The 17,745-nt window shown below is 44.7% G+C and overlaps 1 protein-coding gene across 1 annotated transcript in view; it reads left to right on the forward strand.

Moving 5' to 3' along the window:
- The first annotated feature begins 1,957 nt into the window (after positions 1 to 1,957).
- FNDC3B (fibronectin type III domain containing 3B) overlaps positions 1,958 to 17,745 on the forward strand; it is a 185,220-nt gene continuing 169,432 nt past the window's right edge. Inside the window, exon 1 of the mRNA XM_030954819.1 lies at positions 1,958 to 2,157. The gene's annotated coding sequence lies outside the window, so the exon portion shown is untranslated. The remainder of the gene's footprint in view (positions 2,158 to 17,745) is intronic.

Below are 17,745 nucleotides of genomic sequence, written 5' to 3' on the forward strand. Positions count from 1 at the left end.
CCTATGGTTCCATTTCTTTCCTCTTCTTTATTTCTTTTCATTTTGCTTTCTCCAGGTTTATTTACTCTTCAATTTAAATTTTATCTTTTTTTCATCATTTTCCAACTTGTGTCAGTGATATTTTTCCCTTCTAAACCAATGCCTTCACTGTCCCTTCTCTCTTTTTTTTTCCCCAAAACTGTCTATGAGACCAAGTAAAGTCTTTAAAACCCCAGTGAATAATTAATCTCATCTGGTCTGTAACTCTATCCAGGACCATCAAAAAGTTTGCATGTTTTGGGTCAATAATAAAACAAAACATTTTTCTACTTTTAGATTTTATGCATTACAAAAGTTTTTGCAATTAACAATGAACAATACTTAGTGCTGGCTGACCATTCCACAATGAAAAATCTTTCCCATGGGAAATTTGCCTATTTGTTATTTTCGTAGGAATTATCTATTTCAGATAACTTTATTTTCATTTTTCTGGGTTTTAGCCATGTACAAAACATCCCCAAACCCAGCCTATTTGGCTATGATGCTTTTACTCAGCCTTGATGCCAAACTGATTTTTCTTTAGTGTGTGTTTCAGCAAGAAGCAGAACATCAAGGAGTCCTATGGGAAAAATGTTTGTGTTGATATTTTAATGGAAGCTCAAGAAAATACACCTAGGTTGTCTCAGACTCCAGAGGGTTTTCCAGTTTTTGAAAGGAAAGCTTTCTCTGGTGGATAAAGTGGATCAATCATTGATAAAAGTTGTTGGGAAAAGTAACAGTGAAGAATACCGTGATGGAGAGAAGGCAGAGCACAGGACGTGTGGGCGATGAGCTCCTGCAGAGGAAGGTTGGCTTCCCCAAGGACCACAGCTAAATCAAAAGACCCTTCATAGCATGGCTGTGATCTGTGGTGGGGGTAAGGCCAAGTCCTATTTTAAGCTTTTCCTGTAACCAGATTAAAGCTCCAGTCATGATTCCCCCATGGCTTGGATGCAGTGCTGAGAGGTGAATGACCACCATGGCCCCTCCTCGGGGCTCTCTTCCAGAGCCAGGGGATAAACTTCTTTTCTTTAGGGCCGCACAATTTAATAAATCAGAGCATTTCTTTAGCCCTGAAAACATTGCCTAGAGCTTTTCTTCCTTGCTCACAACTGATGGGAATGTAGGAATGACCACACTGATGGGAGTGCAGGCCTTGCCTTTGCAGCAACCAGCAGCAGGCACCAAGGGGAGGACACAGACATGGATGGGGACATGTACTGATCTCAGCCTGGAACTGCTTGGGCAAAGGGCTACCCTGTCAGAAATGGCATTTTTGTGACAACTTTCCATCACAACCACACAGCCCTGCTAGGGCTGCGTGGACAGGGGAGGCTCGGTGGGTGATGCGTGATCTAAGGGTGATATTCAGCAGTAAGTGAAGGGTCTACAAAACATATCTTTTGAGGAACAGCTGGGGGAGAGCTTGTTTTGTATGGAGAAGAAGAGGATCAGGTGAGAGCTCATCCCTCTCTACAAGTCCCTGAAAGGAGATTGTAGCCAGCTAGGGGATGCTCTTTTCTCCCGCACCGGCAGTGAGAGGAAAACAGCCTTAAACTGAGATAGGGGAGATTGAGATTAGACATTAGAAACAAATGTTTTACTTTTAGGGTGGTCTGACACTGAAACGGATGGAGGTGGAGTCACTATCCCTGGAGGTGTTAAAGAGGCGTCTGGACCTGCCGCTGGGCGATGCTGTTTAGGGGTTATAGCGGTGCGGCTGGCTGGGCGGCTGGACTGGCTCATCTTCAACCTTGACCATTCTCTAACTCTATTATTCCGTGATTCTAAGGAACGACGAGCGGATCGCGGCGGGCCGACGAGGCGGAACGGGAACCGGAGCGGGAACCGGAGCGCCTCGGGCCGAAGCGGCCGGGCGCCGTGCCCGCCCCGTGCCCGCCCCTCACGGAGCGCCCGCCCCGGTGGCGCGGGGCGGGGCGGCAGCGGGGCTGGCCGGCGTCCCACGCCCGCCTCGGCCGCCTTTTCGGCGGGAGCCGCTACTCCAGAGTGCGCGGTAGCGTGGGCCGGCCGGGGCCCCATGTGGTGCCGACATCACTGACATGGCGGAATCCCCGCCGAGCCCTCCCGGCACTCGCTCCAGCTAACCGGGACTCGCCGCCCCGCACCGCCCTCCCGCAGGTAAGGACGCGGCGGCGCTGCGGGCGAACGGGTGCCGGGCGGGGAGCCCCGCGGCTCCGCTGCGCTCCGAGCGCCGGGCAGCCGCGTCCCCGCCCCGCGGCGCCTCTCGGGTCCCGGCTCTTTGTTCGGCGGCGGGACGCGGCCGCACTCGGCGGAAAGTTTCTCTGCCCGCCCCGCCGGCTCCGTCCGCCGCGGGGAGCGCCCGGCGGGCGGGCGGGAGCGGCCGCGCTCGGGGCTGGCGGCGGGACGGGCGCTCCAGCACCGCCCGGCTGTCCCTGGGGGCGGCCGGCCCGGCCGCTGTCATCGCCACCGCCCTCCCCGCCCGCTGCGGCTCCCGGAGGAGAAGTGCGGGAGCGGTCGGTGCCGGCGGGGGCCGCGGGCACCGCGGGTGTGTGCGGGGCGCCCGCCCGCGGCACCCTCCGAGCCGCGCCCCGCTCCGCAACCCCCTGCCCGGCCGGGGCTGCGGGCAGGTGGAGGAACCGGGGGCTGCTCCGCCTTCAGAACGTCGGGATCCAGAGGGCATGTTGGAGAAAAAGCTGGAGAAAGGCGCGACCGTCTTCTCTTGGCCCCGTCCTCCCCGCCGGGCTCCTGGCAGAGGCGGCTTGGGGAAGGAAAGCCCTGGAAACTTTTTATTTTTGCTTGCCAGACACCTTTTTAAAATGGCATGCGACCAGCAGACGGAGTAAAAAAGAACAACCCTTTTTAAAAGCTTAACCTCTTTTAGGTTAAGGCCACAGCTGCATCCCCCCCTTCCCGGTTCTCAGAAATGTTCTATTTAAATAAGGTTTTGGCGGAGGTAGTGCGGCTTGGAGTTAAATGTAACGAACCATTTATCCCATCTATATTTGTAGAATAGAAGGCGCGGGGCAAGCCTGCCTCTCTCCATATTAGTAATTTTGTATTTCATTTGCATTTCTTTGTGTCCTTTGAGTGTATAAAAGTACTGGCCTTAAAGGGGTAGTTGCCCCATCACAGGGTGTGGGGGGGACTGAGATATGTGGAGATTAGAGTTCTTTGTTGGTGTTTTTTATTTTGGATTTTTTTGTTTGCTAATCGGACTCCGTGCTGGGTCTGTGAGAACAGGATTCACATATCCCAGTTACCTGTGCCCTAACCACAGCTGCTGTATCCCTTAACCGCTTACCCTGAAAGGTAAGGTACGTTCCTGAAAGGTGCCAAACCAGTCTGACTCGAGTTTAACAATGTGCTAGGTAATGGCATTTCAAACTTCCACAGATTTTTAAAGCGTGGAACACTATTTCTCAACCTTTTTTTTTTTGTTTCTGTAGCACCAGAGCTTGCTTAAAAGAGTTTGGGAGTGCCAGGCCTGGCAGTGCCTGTCCTGGTCTGGGTCTGCGCTTTGTTCTGATGGGGAGCGGCCGGTCTGGACACGGATGGCACAATGTGTGCTTGGCTGGGAATCCAGATAAAGGCACGGCTTCCATGAACCTCAGGAATGGCCGAGGGCTGCCTCCTGAGTGGAAGCATCTTGCTCCTCTTGCCCCATTCACCTACGGCCCGTGCGTCTTTCTCAGCAGTCGCTCCGGTGCTACCAGTAAGAAAATGATTCTTGGCCGAATTCCCGGGGTCATTTCGGGTCTCGCACAGAAGCGGTCTGTTAGTGCTTTTCTCTTAATCTTCAGCACTTCTGTGGTTCCCTCTCGTTAATTTCAAAGCAGTTGTGATTTGTGGTTGTATTGGGACCCTGCTGTGGCAGAAACGTCTGCTGCCCCAGAAGTATCGTGTATTGTTCTTCCCAGTTCGGTATCTTTTAGCTACTTTATGCTTATAATGTAGCTCAGAGATGGGTGTGTGTGGAAGGTGATAGATTTTGCGTATTTTTTTCTTTTTTAAAATTGTGTGCCTTTGTCATCTGGTTTGGGTTTGAGGTCACTGCTGGGACAGCAATGAGAGGGTTTTTTCATGCTGTTAGCCTATAGTTGGCCAAAGGATAAGAAATGAAGGTAGCTAGTAGCCAAAATAAGCTGATATTCTGCTACAGCCAAGAAGCTCAGAGCTGTAACTCCATACTGCAAGTATTTTATCTTTAGTCTCAGAAAAGTTTGTAGCTTTCAGTCTGAAATGTGTTTATCCTGGCACTTTTTTTCCTACGTGTAGTATTCAGGGAACTAAAAGAAGTTTTCTCCATCATACCTGTTTCTTAGCAGAGAATTTGGAGTTTTTTCACTTTATAAGTTTTCTTTATGTTCTCTGAGAAAGAGAAGCAGTTAAGGGCAGTCAAACTTCTGCAGTTCATAAATCTGTGCAAGAAAATATATACAGACCATGCAGAAAACTTCTGCATGTGTGTGGCTGTATTCATGAACTTTCTAATAAGTATAATTGACTTTTTCCCTCAAAAATGTAGGTTGTCAGAAGCAACATTTACAGGATGAATAAATGTTTGTAGCGTGAGGATAAATGCCTACTAAGTACATGTAATTAAATACAAGGCCCAGAGCCTGAGAACACCTGAATCAAACAAATTACTCTCCACAGTGCTTTTTTTCTTCACTGTAGTCTGTCACTTCCCTCCAAAGAAAAGACATGGGGGGAGATGGAGTGACATCTTTGGAGCACTTGGAGTGGCACTTTGGGACAGACTGGGAAAGCATCCTGTCACTCCACCGAGGATGTTGGGTTTAAAGTCTGGAAATAGTGTCGCTGGAATTGTTTTGAGCAACATGCCACAAGTTATCGAAATTCCATTTGTTTGCAGTAGCCTTTGGTGTACAGCAAATAAAATAAATAGCAGAAGAAGCCAGCAGAGCCCTGTGTAAATCTCAGCTGTGCAAAATACTGGCGAGACAAAGTTTCTCAAGCGTTGCCCCGAGGATTTGTGCCGCAGTGATTGTCTCTGCACTGCTGAGTGGTGGAGGATCCTTTGGAAACAGCAGTATCAAACCTCGTGTTGTTTACGGCCAAGGTTTAGTGTCCCTGTGTGATCTGTCCCTGGAGATGGAAGGTATGTGGGAAGAGGGAAGTTCTTCAAACAAGGCAGTGGAAATAGGAGCCGCTGGATACACAGCGGTGAAAAGCCATCTACAGGCAGGAATGCTGGTATGTCAGCGAGCAGATAACTCCAGACAGCTTCCAGTGGGGACGTGGTGCTTGGCGTTTTTATCAGTTTATTCTAAGCACCTCTTTGCAAAATTAAAGTTGGAAGCCTGCTCGCTGTTGGATTCCAGACAGCCAGGGAAAAAAAAAAAAAAGAAATAAAGCACAAACTAATTAAATGTGATTTATTGTGGAATTTGCAACAGTGTTGGAGAGATGAGTTGCCTTTCAGAAATGCTGCTGTGGATGTTAAATCTGTGCTTTGCTCTGGATGAGAAATGACAGTGCTGTTGAGCAAGTACACAAGAAAAACGTTGTCTCTGTTCAAGTCTGTTCTTGAGCAGGAATATTCCCTGGAGGTCCCAGGTAGTGCAGCTCGGAGCAAATCTTTGTGGTGCTTTTAACTGGGAAAAGGATGGGTTTCCTTGAGCTTAGAGGTTAAAAGGCAGGGCTTCTCCAGTGACATGCTTTCTGCATTTCATCTGAGGAATCCTTTGTTTACAAGTAAATTGTGGTGTTTGTTAGCAGATAACAGACAAAAAGCCAACAGCATAAGAAACACTCTCTATTTGTTTTTCCAATGGTGACAGTTTATAATGGTGATATACTGAAAATTGCTGTGTGGATGCTCTGTTTAGTAAACTGCAGCTATGTATAGTGTTAGTTTTGTAATATGAAGCAATAAACAATTCCTAAGTAATGAAATACATATTTTATAATTCCTTTTTTTGAGAGAAGGAAACTACAGCTAATACTATATGTGGCATTTATTTGTTCTGGCATCTGCTCCTCGTTCTCTAAGATACTCAGTGAAATGACAAGGTGGATTCAGGAGAGGAGTTTCTGCTGTTGTGTTTTTGTTTATCTTGTTATTTTTTAGATTTAGAATAACTGAGAGCAAACACTTGAATTCTCTGGAGATGAAGGTGATAAGCCTGTCTGATTTTTCTGTGTTGTGTTAGTGTATTGCAGTTCTGTGGCAGCCATGCAAATACCTTAAAACATGCTTTACATCCTGGTTTCTTATCATTGCCTTGTACATAATTATGGACTTCTCTATTATTAGGTCCTTGCAAAGGACTCTAATAATAGAATGTGTGTATGCATGTATTTAAACATCTACTTCATGCTGCCAGGAATGCTTCATATGGAATGCTTTGGAAAGAGAGAAAGAAATTCCTTTCAAGAGGCTAATAAAAACTTCAATAAACAACAATTTTAGATGACCCTTGCTGCCCTCAGAGATGCTTGGGATGTTGTGGACAGATTTCCCCATGATTTTAATCTCAACTAGCAAAACCAATCTGCTCTTAGTTTGTAGGTTCTCTGGGCCTCTGTGCAGCTGTGTCAGTTTTACATGGTTGCTCCCCATTTTCCATCACCCACTAATAAAAAGCCAATGTTTATAACCTAAATCCCAGTGTTGTCTTTTGCCCCAAATATTTTTTTACAATTCTTTAGTCAAAACTCAGAACTGTAGTGAAGTAAGATGGAGTGATTATTTTGGACCTTGATAGCAGAAGCAGCGTGGGAGTAGACAGTTGTCCTGATTGTTTCAGGATGACCTTACTATTTTCCTTTAGTGTATGTTTAGTTAGCTGAAAGAATTAATTCCACTTTATAACCTGCCTTTGCTGTAGAAGTATGTCCCTATTCAATGACAATTCAGGTAACATAAGTGACCTTATGCTTGCAGACACTTGAACTGATCTGGCTATGTTACTCAGTGCTACGTATTGCTCTGCTCCTCATTTATTTATTGATGTGGAATAATGCAGCAGAGAAAAAAGGATGAAAGCGTTTGTGGATAATGAGAGTACTGGGTAGGTTTCCTTCTGGTCAGCCTGTGTTTTTTGTGGACTCGTGTGATGTCAACTCACAGAAGGGAAAAAATTGCCTTCAGTGTCTTGTTACTAGCAAATGTGTGGCAGCCAGAAGCATCACTTCATTAGAATGAATTAGCAGAGCAGAAGAGACCCAGTGAGAACTGCAGAGCTGGTGGAATATTTTGGGGTCAATAATGCCTGAATAGTGTGTGGGGTTTTTTTCTTCATCTGTAAGTACTGATGGAAATGGTGAGTCTGAAAAGCAAAGATGCAGCTTTGGCTTGACTGACTCTGTGAAGGGTGTTGCTTTACTGGGGGACTCAGTATTTTGTCTTTCATATGATGTTCAAGTATCAGGAATAATGGCTTATGTTGAAGTGGAAAAAGTTCCTCCTTCTATGACAAGTCAAGTCAAATTGGAATATACCATGTACCCAATTCTTCTAGATATATTTGAACTGGATGCAAGTCTGGGACCTAGTTGCATACATGTTTGTGTGTTCTGTTCTTGTAGCAGATGGTAACTGGTGTTTGACTTTGAGGGGTGTGTTTGGCTTGAACAGTTGTAATGTTGGTCTTGTTTTCACCAGTTCTTACTTCACTTTGCTTAGAACACAGTCATGTCCTGTTCTTTTGTGCTACTCTAAAGCTCTGAGCAAATGGATTTACAGGCTTGTTAGGAGATATATTTTTTATTAACTGTATTTAAAAAATGTAAAAAGGGGTTGAAAATAAGCTGTAGATTTTCCACAAAACATGTTAGTGATCCTCTATTATACAGTCCTGTATTGAACTGTAGCTACCTTGGGAGGCACGAGTTTTAGGGTGTAGAATTTGTTCCTGTTTGGTTGCATTGTGTGAAGGATGGCAGCATGTTTCTTGAGGGCTGATTTCCACTGAGTCATCCCCTGGGCAGGGCAGAGGGATGTTCAGCTGCTATCACATCTTCTGCTTTGGCAGGTTAACTAGGAAGTTTGTTCTCAAAGGCTGCCTTGGGGAGGAGAGAGCAACAAGTCTTTATTTTCGAATGCTGGAAAGTGATAGAAGCTGTGGCAGCTCAAAGAAAAGCAAATGAAAGAAAATAACTGTTTCTTACTCTGGATTTTTATGGAATTGTCTTCTGCTTTAGTGAGGTGGTTTTTTTTTTATTCCAAGGCCTGCTTTTCTGAGTGTCCCACTTGCCCATCCTTTCTTTAACACACTTATTCATTAGCCACCTGTGATTCTTGATACTACAATAGGGTTTTCCTTCTATTATCTCTCAGTATGATTTATTTTCTGTTGGTTGCAAAGCTGTTAAAAGTGATCCTTAGCCATGCAGTGAGGTTTCTTCTGCTCTTGTGCTCCAGGCTGGAGGCTTGGGGTGCAGCATTTGGTCACAGGAGCAGTGTTCCTCTTGAGCAACCCATCTGACAATCCCCAAGTCTGGGGAACTGGGCAGCTAGAGACACAATACTTAATTTGGCACAGTGTTTGCTCTTAGCTGGCTTTTCATGCTTCAGATGTGGGTGAGGGAGGGGCAGCAGATCTGTGTTTGTGGAATGCTACATTGCCTTCTGTCCTCTTCCCTTTGAGTTCATGTGCTGGCTGTGACGTGTGGTCTCTGCATGAGTAGAAGTGCGGGCATGTGGACGTGAGGAATGTGTCCATCCATATGTGCACTGGGGTGTGCCCAGCTCTGCAGCCCAGGTGGCTGTGTCTTGGCCCCAAGGTGGGTGCAGGTGACCCAGGAAGGCTGTGCTGTGTGGTCCTCATGGGCTTCATGGAGTTGAAGTGGCCTGGTCTGACAGGACGACACGTGCTGCTCCTTGGATCACAGGCTGAGGCATTGTTGATGGTACAGGTCCCAGCCAGCCATACAAGGAGGGAAAAATCCATCTTCAAAGGCTCGTTCTGAGGAATGGGTCAGAAGTTTCCTGGCTTGGTTGGCAAGGGTGTTATTATAAGGAAGGAAATGAGGGATTGGTGTAGTGAGGTGGCCTCGTGTTTTGGCTGTTGTGTTTAACTCCTTCCACCACCTCCACCTCTTAAAGTGCACATGGTCTTCGGAGAACTTAGGCTTGGAGAGTAATCCAGAAGCAGGACAAACTGCAGAAAGTTGGTGGTGCTATGGAAAAGAGAAAGGGATGGCGAAAAAAAGAAATCTAAATTCAGTATAAATCATATTAAGTGGTGCTTCACTGTATCAGTGTTGACGTCTGAACATGTACCTATGTTGTCTCCTTTTAAGTGAGTGACCTTACGTGGCTTGGAGGAGCAGACAAAATGTCACAGTGTCACAAATAATCCCCTGTAGAAATTGTGGAGTGAAACAACACTTAAGATTCTGGATCACTTGAAAATGACTCTATAGCCAAAAGACTGACCCCTGCTCTCTGTGTGCACTGTGACCCTGCAGGCTGTCAGCTCTGCTCTGAACAGTTCAACCTTCTTTTGTACTTGTAGGAAATGTATGTTGGATGTTCTGAGGATAAAGGGTTAATTTTATGGCATTTCAGGGTGTATGTTTGTACTTTTATAAGTCAGTTTGTTTGACAGTCAATTTCTTTCTGTTCTAAAATCAAAAGTTTGTTATTTAGGCTGCTGTAGATACCTTCCTGGTCTCTAATACTGACAAAACACCCAGAATAAGCAGAAGTGAAGCCTGGTTTTCTGATACTTCTGTGTTTTGCTTGCACTTAAGCAGGTAGGTGGTTCATTCCCACGGTGTTTCCTTGCGTAACTTCCTATTTGTATGTTGTCCTTTTGGTTTATTTGTTATAAAACTAAATTACATTTGAGTGCAGCAGGACCTCAAAACAACAACAGAACTCAACAAACAGAAACCTTAAAGGACCAAAGCAAAATGACTTTGTATTTCCCATTGTGGTTAACTTAGATGTTGGTGAGGTAATAATGTCATGTTCAGGAGTAAGAAATATCCTATGGATTTCACCCCAGACCCAGATAATGTCTTGTTAGATGTCTCTTGTGGACTACTGGGCAGCACTCAGCTGTTGCCACCATGCCAGGGAGTTAAATAAGGTTCATGGAAAATTTTAGTACTAGATCATAGGCACCAGTTTTGCTTCAAGAAGGTCTAGGGTCACACTCTTACCTCGTATTTAACATGCAGGTTACATTATTCGTAGCTGATCATAACCAATGCATGAGAAATCTTAGAGGAATTCTGAGATTTTTCCACAAAGCAAAAATTCTGTAGAGTTTGATATAAAAGTGGAGAAAAGTGACTGAAAGGATAGATTTAGCTTAGGTATTAGGAAGAAATCTTTTAATTTGAAGGTGGTGAGACTGGCACAGGTTGCCCAGAGGAGCTGTGGCTGTCCCATCCCTGGAAGTGTCCAAGGCCAGGTTGGACAGGCTTGGAGCAGCCTGGGATGGTGGAAGGCATCCCTGCCTGTGGCAGAGGGTTTGAACTACATGGTCTTTATGGTGCCTTTCAGTCCAAAGCATTCATGAGTCTGTGATCTGAGCCTTAATCCTTGTTCCTTGTGTGTCAGCTGGTGGTGAAATTAACTTGTTTCATTTTGCTCTGCACATGTTTATTTTTGCAACTCCATATGCTGCTCTAACAGATCTTTATTATTGCTTGTTAAGTTCAGCGGTGCTTTTAGTGACTGCACAAAACATAAACATCCTCTGTGACTTCGTTAGACATACAGTGCAAACTTTTTGTTGCCTTGAAGGCTGTTCCTCGGGTCAGTGAGCGCTGTGAGCAGCAGTCAGGGCTCTGTACACCCACGGCTGCGAGGAGATGAGGAACAGAAAGGAATTGTCTCGTTACCCAATTTAAGTGTCTTCTCCCTGCAAGCTCTCGTGTGTGTGGTGTTTTATCTCTACCCTTTCCCCTCTGGGTTAGCAGGGCTGGACGTGCTTGTCCAGCTGTTCCAGCTGCCTTGTTCAGTGGGCAGGAAATGGTGATGTGGTGGAAATTAGGCAATTCTGCCGAGTGCAACCAAAAGGATCTCTGATCTCTTCCAGAGCAACCACTTCTGGCTTCTGGGTAAAACGAAAGAGTCAAGTCATTCAGATACTTCTGTAACCACAATCTGTGTAAGGAACGAGGTGGCTACACTTGAATTTTTATGTGCCTCTGAATGGGTTGCTTCAGTGGATGTGAGAGAGCTGCTATGTTACTGTAAAGGCAATATTTGTGGATCTAAAACTCTGAAGTTAGACATCAACGGTTTCACTTCCTTTTGGCATTTTGTGATCGTGCAGTCAAACAGGATGATATTATGCTCTAAAATGTTACTGTGAAAAGTTTTTTCAGTTTCTCAGAGCTTCTAGACTATTCCAGTCCTGCCCTTGCTAGCACATCTGAGTCCTTTCTGGTCTCTCCTACTAATTCCTTATTTCTCTATTTCCTTTTTCCTTTGTTAGGTTTTTCTAGACTGTATTGATTTCAGTGTACGGGTTAGTGCAAGGGGAGGAAGGTGAGTGAAATGTGAGAATTGGGACAGAGAAAATAGGATATGTGAAGACATGGAAAACAGTATTGACTGGATCAGTTTGCAAGTAGACCAAGTGTATTATTATTATTATTGGCCCTGCTATGATTTAAGGTTCCGTGACGTTCTCTCACAATGAAGCACAAGGAAATACAATAACACACTCTCAGGTGATTGAGTTTCCTTGGACAGTGATAAGAGCCCCTCTGAGCAGGCCTGATCCAGCCTGGCTCTCAGCAGTGCCGTGGTGGTGCTGCAGCTGCAGGGCTGTGGGCAGTGCTGCCTGGGATGAGGTGCTGCTCCTGGCTCTGCTGAGCCACGTGGCAGCGCGAGATCTGTCCTTGCGCTCGGGAGGGAAAAGCAAAGCCTTGGCCTGCTGCCTGGACTAACCTCACATGGCAAGCAGAGGACTTGTGTTCGAGTTAAAGTGTATGGGGATGGCAGATTGGATCTGTCAGCTTCCCTCCTCTTCTGTCCTTGGAAGAGTTATTTTCCATTAATTATGGATATGTAGGTTTTCTTTTTTTGAAGTGTCCTGGCTCTGTGGAGCAAGTGAGATGTAGCTGTGGTCTGCTGGTTCCCTGAAGGGTTCCCCCAGGATGGCTGGCTGGGCAGGAGGTTTCTCTCTGCTCTGGCAGGGGTGCAGTGAGGTCCTGCCTGTGCTCCCTGGACTGTTCCTCCTCCTGCTCCTATTGCTGGGCAAGTGCAAGACAATTTGAGGGAGCTGTATGCAAAGTGTAGGTGATTCAGATGAAGAAAACTTTTCCTTAAAATTTTGAAGATGATTTGAGTGATTCTTCAGTGAGTATTTAATGTTGGCTGCATACTGTATAAAGTATCACTGATTTACTATTTTTTCATATCCCTGCTTTTCTCAGAAAATGTTTTGCAATATTCAACTTGTGCATTTATGAAAGGATTTGGCAGATGGGAAGGGGAAGGAACAACTCTTCTCTCATCATACACAGAATACACAGTTGGAAAGAAGAAACAGATAAATACCTTTTTTATCTATTCTAGTATATTAGACAAAGGTTTTCTTTGTTTTTCTGCCAACAGCAGCTCTTCCTGACCTTTGTGATCAATATTAGCAGTGAAGTTTCTTTGAGCAGATGTGGAGACTTTGTTGTGCAACTGCTCAACCAGAGTGTGAACGTGGTCTGATAGTGGTTATACAGCCATGAAGAAAGGTATCCACCCAAGGGGGGAATCTTATTTTGCCTTTATAGAGATGGGAAGGGAGATTAACAGTATTTTGCAAGTCCTTCTGGGATTTGTTTTGGAAAGTGTATGCTTTCTGATCACCTATGTTAGTGATAGACAGGTAAATTGGAAGTGGTAGAGTTACAGGCGAGGGTTACAAGCATGACTGGAAGTGTGGAAAGCCTTTCTTGTAAGATGAGATGGAGAAATATTTAACAGGAAAGAAGTTCCAATGAGCTTTACTATCTCTAAATCCATCAGAGAGGTAAACATGGAATGCATACAGGACTGTTTAAGCCAAAAGCCAGTGCTGGCAGATGAATGTGTGGACACAAGATGTCAATAAATAAAAACTTCTTTAGAATTTGATCAAGCAGCTCAGTCCAAACCCAGCCCAGCTATCTAAACAGGAGCCAACTTAGGGCATGCAGAAAGACCCAAGTACTTTTAATGTACAGGGCTTAATGCAAGGCTGTTAAAGAGTATGTGCCTGTGGTATTCCCATATATGAATAAGGAGTGTACAAGTGGCAGATGGATTTCAAGGAAGTGGGAGAACAGAGAACCTGGAATATAGTCTGATGTAAGTACTGTGGGCATTCATTGCAGCTGCAAAATTTATAATCTAATCTTTATTTCTTAATGAACTGGCGTTCAGCTTCAACTGGCAACTTCTTTTCAAGTCTGCTTGCCCCTGAAGTTGTGCATGTGCAGAGCTGTACAATACTGGTGGTGCAGCTTCAGTATGGCTGCAATCCTCATGGAATTTCACTTTCATGTCCTGCTACTTTTATTGGTAGTAGGTCCTGATGTAACACAGTTCCAGGAAAGGAGATGGGCGGCTTTCAAAGAGCTTTGAACATCAGGTCAAACAACAAAGGTGCTTTCCAGAAGTGGTGGATCGCTTATCAAAGTTGGAGAGGTTTGTATCCAAAACTTTACCAAGGATAATCTCTAGGAAAGAGAATGTTAATTCTTCAGGTAATCGCAGGCTTCAAAGCAAAATCAGAATGCAAGATAAACTTTTGTTTATACTTTTTCCTAGGGGGGAAAAATGTAACAAGGTCAGGCTTATACAAATGTGAATTTAAATATTTTAAAATGCCTGAATTTGTGTGCTGGTAGAAGACGGCAGCTATACTGAACTACAAGGTAAAAGTTTTTTTAAAAAAGTGAAATCAGTGAGCAAATGTGCAATGCCAAAGTAGAAATACTTTCAGTGATAAGGAAAGGAAAACTTAAATTTGGTCATCTGCAACTTCACAAGTGGCTGTAAAACCAGCAAATTGCTGGGTCTGCTTGCACCAGGACTCTGGAAAAGGAAAAAGCATGTAGAGAAGGTATTATCCAGCTAATTACTTGGTAGCTACACTGAAATTTCTTGAATACTGACCTATGGTGTTCCCCTTTCCCAGCAGAAGTGCTTTTGTGTCAGAGAGAAGTTAGTGTTTCTTTGGAGAGAGGAGGATGCAGTGAGTCCTGCAGACTTTCATCTGAGCCTTTTCCTCTGCAGCAGGAATCACAGAACTTGTTGACAAAGGTGTCTTCTGTGATACAACTGAGATTTTAGTTTGGGGTGGATTTTTTTTTATTTTAGAGGCAGGTTTTACTTAAATATATTATCAACACTCTTCTTTAAGCTTGTGATGTGCTTTTTCCTGGGCTGCTTGGGGGGTACAAGTTGTTTTAATTGTCTTTATGCTAATTCAGAAGAACTGGGAGCTTGTTTCCGTCCATCAGCGCTGGAAAGTGAAACAAAAGCCAAGCAAACTTGCAGATGGTTGCAGGTCCTGGATCCCAGCCGCTGCCCCATGGCTCTGTCATTTGCTGCTTACAAAACACTGTGCTGGGCGTGTGAGCGTGGACTTTGCCTTGCCTGTGCTGGGACGTGAGCGTGGACTTTGCCTTTGTCAGGAAGGTGAAGCCTGAACGTTCCCCGTGGGGTCCCCAGCCTTTGGCCAGGGCTCCCTGCCAGCGACATAAGGATTGGCTTGGGAGTTCTCCAGGGTTATAAAACACCCAGCTGTTGAACTTTTAAAAGTTGTGTGACTGGGCAGCTGGGAACTCGGATGGGCTGGAGGATGAGCTGTATTTGACGGGGGAACAATGGTTTCACAAGCGCACACACGTTCTCCCCTCACCCCCTTCTGGGGCCATGGGTGTGCACTATCTGGAATCCTGGTGCTAATTAAAAATCACAATAAGACAGTGCACTTAAAAGTGGCTTTTGTTGGTTTGGTTTTTTTTTTTTTTGTGTTGTTCTTTTTTTTTTAAATTTAAAACTGCTCTGACTGGGGAGTTAATGAAGCAACTGGGAACAGCATCTTGCGCCGTGGCCACTTGCATTGGTGCAAAGTATGGTGAAGTTGATTTTTATTGTTCTGGTGGTATTTCAGCCTGCTGTGGCAAGGGAAAAGTTAACATGGGCAACAAGAACTAACTCAGCTTCCAGGAGGGAAAGTGCTGGTGGGAGGCCAGGAGCTGACTGGAAGAACCTGGCTGGGAATGGGGCAGAGGGAGCATCCCTGAGCAGGTTGGCAGGGCCAGGAGCACAGCAGAGGTGATCAGTGGGGCTTTATTTAATGCTGGCTCGGTAGTATGGTTTAGTTTCAGTCTCACCCACAAACTGCTAAACATTTCCTGATTTAGGAAGGTCAATATGAAAAAACTTGCAGTGTAAAGCTGTAGTTTTTTATGTGGACAGTCAAACAGATCCCATGAAGTGATAATTAGTGTTACTGGCCGGGGCAGGCTGTCAATTTTAGTAGGAAATCATTAAATAAACACTGGCGAATAACCAGTATGCTGGTTCTTCTTCCCTTGGAAGAGACCAGGGCACTAACAGAAGTGATGTGTTTCATTATCCCCATTATGCAGCTGAGAAAACAAGACACAGAGGTGAAAATACTGGAGATACTTTGTTTGGGGCTTGTTTCAGCTGAGGCTGGACTAGAAATCTTATTAGTGCTCTGCAGATGTGTGGGGGTTTCCCTCCCCAGGGCAGCTCTTGAGGAGTGCCTGTGTGCAGTTCCTACCTCTGAAAGCCTCTCCCACAGGAGGTTTCCTTGGCAAGAGGGCAATAACTACTTGCCTTCTGCTCAGCATATTGCGTTGTATCCGTAGGAAGCCTTTGTACAAGGCTGACTTGCTGTGGGTAGGGGGTAAGGACAGTTCCCCCACAAATGCCAACCAGGTCTTTGCAAACGAATACAATTGTCAGTAGGCAGTACAGCATACCCCTGATTTAGTAAGGTTATAGTTCTTTTTAGAAAGGATAAAGTTATCTTGGCTGACTTTGTAATTTATATTTCTGGTGGGTGCATGAAGTCATGTTGCCATAAGAGGAGAGAATACTGTTCACTTCCCCTGGCTGATTCCATCTACTTCAGCAGCTAGTCTTTGGGTTTTCATTTCTAATGTTGTGCCCAATTCTGATTTACCTGGCTCCTGCTTCTGCTCCTGTTCTTCAATGTCCAGTCCTTGTTGGCTTGAGACCATGTAAAAATACCAGCGCTTTGAGAGGGCTGCTGTGCCATGTGCTGGGCACACGGCGTTATTAGCTCACAGATTAATCTGTGGTCACTTGGCTGGCCAGCTCTTGAGACATTGAAGATATTTCATGTTGATTGTGCAGAATGAGCTCTTTTATCAGTGTTGTGTGGTACCAAGTCAGAGGCTGGCTAGAGAACACACATGTGCTCACACAGCTATCTCTCCAACCAGAGGTATAATCTTGGCTGAAAGTGCACTTGGATTTGTTTGACAGGTCCTGTTTTATAGAGAATGACAATGCTGATTATGTTCCTATCTTTGCATTCCTTATCACTGGAATCCTTCATTGACTTTTGATTGTTTTATGTGAAAGCTGTGTCTTACTAATGGGATGTAATTGCACTGGGCAACCTGCTTCCCTCTCAGCTGCTGGTGCAGGGTTAACACAGGCTCTTTCTGCTGCATCCCTCTGCATCAGTGTGTCCTGTTGTTGGCAGTAGGTCAGGCATTTCTTTAAAGGCTCAAATCAAAACTTAATTGAAACATTTTGGGGCTGACTTGCCCACTGGGGTAAGTCAACAAGTGCATTTTGTAGCTCTTCCAAATACCAAACAGAAGAATTCATTAAATTCTTTTCCCCTCCATCATTAGCCCTGTTTTCACTTCTGTTTTGCAGTGAGGTTATGCTGCTATTGGAGTTCAGTCCTCCTTAGTTTGTTTTAGAACGCAGCTCATTTTCTGTTTTCTTGCAAGTCATGGTTATTTTTCTTTGTCTGACTTGTCTTGACTTTAGCCTTGGTTTCACTTACCAAATTTTTGTACTACTTTCACTGGCTATTCTTAGCTTCTCTCTTTTACCCTTTTTTATGCTGCATTACATTTTTGTCTTCTTACCATGGTATCAGGATAGGATTTTAGTTGAAGTGTCCCTCTTTTCTCAAACAAGGGAATCAAAAATTTTCAAGTTGTCTTTTCTGGAAAAAGAAAAAAAAAGAGCTTACAGTTGTAGATAAAGTTTTTCAAGTCCGCTTTTCCCCTCAGTTTTGGGAAATTAGCATTTGTTGTTCTAAACCTAAACTGCATATACTGACTCCAATTAATCTCCCTCTAATAACATTTGATTGCTGTGGCGACTCAGAAGTTCTCATGGGATGATTCTGACTGGCTCTGTGAAGATGAAACTTGCAGCTGTTGGGTATTGAGTGCACAAAAGTCACAAGGACAATAAAACACTGAGGTTTTTTTCACACATCTTATATAGGTTGAGTGTGTATGGTGCAGGAAGTTTTGTTTGCTCTTGAGCTATGTTTGAATTCCCTTTGTGGTGTAAATCAAATAATTCACTAAGTGCTGTCATCAGTGGGGGAAGGAAATGGTTTCACAAGTGTTTGCTGTACAGAACTTTGCGGAATAGTTCAAGTGGTTAAACAAAATGATATTAAGAAGCTGCTGAGATCCAGCTTCATGTGCCTGTCAGTAGATTAAATACTACTGATGCACATCAGAGTGTGAGTTTGTGCCCTGATGACACAGCCCTGAGTTGGTGCTGCTGCTAAAGGT

Source organism: Camarhynchus parvulus, chromosome 9 (genome assembly GCF_901933205.1).
Source record: "Camarhynchus parvulus chromosome 9, STF_HiC, whole genome shotgun sequence".
In the NCBI taxonomy this organism is placed as follows: Eukaryota; Metazoa; Chordata; class Aves; order Passeriformes; family Thraupidae; genus Camarhynchus; species Camarhynchus parvulus.